Source organism: Palaemon carinicauda, chromosome 18 (genome assembly GCF_036898095.1).
Source record: "Palaemon carinicauda isolate YSFRI2023 chromosome 18, ASM3689809v2, whole genome shotgun sequence".
NCBI lineage: Eukaryota > Metazoa > Arthropoda > Malacostraca > Decapoda > Palaemonidae > Palaemon > Palaemon carinicauda.
The window spans coordinates 5,157,656-5,161,390 of NC_090742.1; the positions used below are offsets into that span (position 1 = coordinate 5,157,656).

The window sequence follows — 3,735 nt, forward strand, 5'->3', positions numbered from 1 at the left end:
AATTTAATTTATTGAAGTGTGCTTTTATTTTATGGTGTACTATGGTTATGATGTTCCGTACTTGAAGCTGACAACTACTACTTTATTCTCGAGTACAGATTATAACGCTGACATAGATAAGAGAGATGCCAGCGGACATCAGCTTCGGACATTTCTACCGGTCTTTGTCTGATAAAAGGAGTAGAAATCCTGGTAGTCAGCTTCATCTGGTACCACTGTTTGTTACCATATCAACTTCCCTCATCAACGCTTATGACGTGATTTTCTTTCAATTTAGATAAGGTAACTGTCCCACAGACACTGTTCGACCGTGTGGACGCACCTTTAGTATGATGTAGTAGCAACTAACCAATTCAAAGGAACAGAACTTTACTTATAGAAACTTTACATTTTATTACCAATACAATTTTCTGCATGTCACAAAGAACGTTGCGAACAGAAAAGTTTGCCTGCATCACTATAAATCCTCTCAAATTCCACTGACGAATTAATATAACCGAACCTCAGACAACGTTATCCCTATGGCTTTCTCTAGCGTGCAGTATGGTAAGCTCTTCAGCAAGTGTTTAGAAGACTAGGTAAAGCTTTTATTCCTGCTTCAAAACTATTTTTTCATTAAGTTTTACCTAAATTACTATATTTTCTGCGGAAACTCCTAAAATTCTTCAATTAGCTGAATTTAAGTTTAAAAACAAAAAATAACTACGCAGGAGTTAATTGAACTCTAGTATACCTTTAATTAAGTTATGAAAAATATATCTTCCTAATTAAATCTTAGATTCCAAAAGTAAGTGTGTAGCCGACCAAGTTACATTGTAGACAGAGGACGGAAGCAAAGACACTTCAAACTGAACAAAATTCCTTCGACTTTCTTCCATAAGATTACAGTCTGGCAGTGGCGCCATATTACGGGCCACGTTATGTCCGATGCTTTAGCCAACCAACTATAGACTTCCCTAATTTTGAAACTTTCTAAAGGAAAAAAAAAATGAATAGCTAACTGCTCTCTTGATGACTATGTTAATGTCTATCTTTACAGATTATAATTAAATCCCTAGCGTATAAAAATTCTCCCTTTACCTAAAGAATAAATAGTTTAACCTTTGTTGCCAAAAAGTTTATAATTTAACCCCTATTGGCCTTCTAGATACTTTTGTTAGTGGCCTTTAAAAGACTAATTTACCCCCAAGTGACAAGGATGTTTTCACTTTAGTGGGCCCCTTTTTTTACAATTTTCAAAATAATCTACACCGGTAACTTTGTGGCCACAAAGATAATTTCACACTTACGGGCCTCTAACTTTCACTAATCAATATCCATATATTTTTACCAGTGACCTGTGATAAATTTCAGACCTTAACAATTTTAAACTGCTGATTTAAGCCGCAAGTTAAGACTTTAATTACCCCTCAACAAAATAGGCAAACCACGATAACTCAGAGCCTGGAGACACTCAGCTCTGCAATATTTAAAGGTAAAATATTCGGCTCCGTTCATAGAATATATAACTTGAGGTAAATAATTTTAATATTTATTCAAAGATACAAGAAATCTCTTCCAACTTTATTTGAACCTCAGACTTATTTTCCAGTACACTTACCAAAGATATAAGATTACGCTTAATAAAGCTCTCAATGAAGCTCTTCCAGCAAATACAAGAGATTACGGCATTCTGAAGAAGTGTTTCGCGATACTCTGGAACTTTCTGCTGAATCTCTTTACCAAAGTTACCACCAATACCTGGCAATTACACCATTTCTTCGAGATTCAGTAGATACCTTCAACTGCAACCGAATCTATCAATATTAAAAGCAATTGCAGCATTTCTCAGGTTTAGTAGACCTTCAGTACCTCTGAAGCTTTTCAGTGAAGACTACCAGCAAGTCCAACAATTACAGCATTTCTTCGAAACCTTTTAACAATAGTACCAGCTATTACAGCATTTCCGAGGTTCAGTAGATTCTTTCAACCGGCGCTGAAGTTCTTTGGCTTAGGTTACAGCCATTCCAGACAATTACAGCATTTCTTCATGGTTCGGCAGAATAAAGTTGTGTTCAGTAGACTGTTAAACTATGAAGATGATCACAATTACCTGTCAAGAAAAAATATACTGTCAGGGAAAGCTAAATAAAAACATTGATTGCTAAAATCCCTAACTAATTAAGAATGTTTATAATGAGCTAGGGCAACTGGATCTAAATCTAAATGAACTTGGGAAAACTGAATCTATGGTAATTAATCTGGTAATTAAAGTGGTATGTGTTACTCAATTGGAGACAGTACAAAACACTTCCAAAACACTTCCAAAACACTTCCAACATATCTAAATTTTATAGCTATTTAAAATCTTGTCCTTTTTATTATTAGTTTTGAAGTTACCACTTAACGGGACGTTTGCCTTTCCGCTTCCATTTTAATTATTTAAAAGTTTGTAACAAGGCCTTTTAGAGGATTTATCAACAACCCTCCTAAATCTAAAAAAATGAAAGTTATGTTAACCAAGTACTAAGAGTGACCCTAAATTAAAGATTAACTTTCGGAAAACGAACTATATCCTAACTAGTCTAACTTAGTCTAAAACGAAAGACACTCACTTACCTTAAGAACTTAAAACTAAGGGAAAGTGCAAGCCCCTCTTGGTGTATGTCAGCCCAAAATACAGGACTGACATACACCAAGAGGAAATCCTCCGCCACATTCAGGGGCGCCGCCCCTGAATGGGGGAGGATAAGCTTGCACAAATTTGGTTTAAGAATACAATAGGAAATTTTCTTACCTCTTTGTGTAGAGTTAAAAATAGTTACCAATGGGATGAACATCCGCTTCTAGTATTGCAAAGTTGCGAAGATCAGCAAGTGGTCATACCTGAAAATCATTTAAGACTATAATAGGAGCTCTGATGAATATAAGAAAGTCCAAATAAACGTTAAGAATTATTGTAGAAAAGGAACCAAGCTAAATTTTATCAATTTAACGAGGAAAAGGAGCTCCGATGAACACTTATAATTAAAAATTAATTCAATGAACATGTAGAATGTTTGTAATATGAAATGTAAAATGGTACTTAAACCATTATAAAACTTCAGAGCTTTAAGTTTAGCTAAAAATAAAGTGTCGAAAGCTTAAGTAACAACTACCCAATTAAAAAAAGCGATATGCCAAATATTATGAAACAAACTTTCAAAGTAACACTAAACTACGCACCACAATTGACACTTTAAACAAACACGTCTTCCCTCGTCTCTACGATTTCGATCACATTCCACTGTCGAAGTAGAATAACAACTAGCTATCCGATTGCCGAGTTATTCCAAAGAAAGATTCATACTCTCCAGAATTACGAATTAAGGACCACGAACTCTTGGAAGTCACTCTTTCCCGCAAGGATCCCTTAAGTTGTTTGTCGAACGGCCAACAGATGGCAGCAACTACTAAAGTATCTGGTTTGATTCTCACGGTCTCATTATGGAGAGAATGCTACATATTAATTATGTGATTATGGGGGATTGATAATTCGAATAAGAACATCATCACTGGCTATATGTCGTATATAGAGGTTTGATAGAATTCCATGCTACTTTAAAAGCACGACCCCGCCCCTCCCCAAAAAGCTACGGATTATTATTATTATTATTATTATTATTATTATTATTATTATTATTATTATTGCTGTTGTTGTTGTTGTTGTTTTTATTATCATCATCATCATCATCATCATCATTATTATTATTATTA

The 3,735-nt window shown here is 34.7% G+C and overlaps 1 long non-coding RNA gene across 1 annotated transcript; it reads right to left on the minus strand.

The window, feature by feature from the left end:
- Positions 1-1,515: 1,515 nt before the first annotated feature.
- On the minus strand, positions 1,516-3,319 carry LOC137656952 (uncharacterized). Its single transcript, XR_011047055.1, has 3 exons — positions 3,205-3,319; positions 2,777-2,865; positions 1,516-2,092 (listed from the first exon to the last, which is right to left on the minus strand). It is a non-coding gene; the product is annotated as an uncharacterized lncRNA (long non-coding RNA).
- Positions 3,320-3,735: the final 416 nt, after the last annotated feature.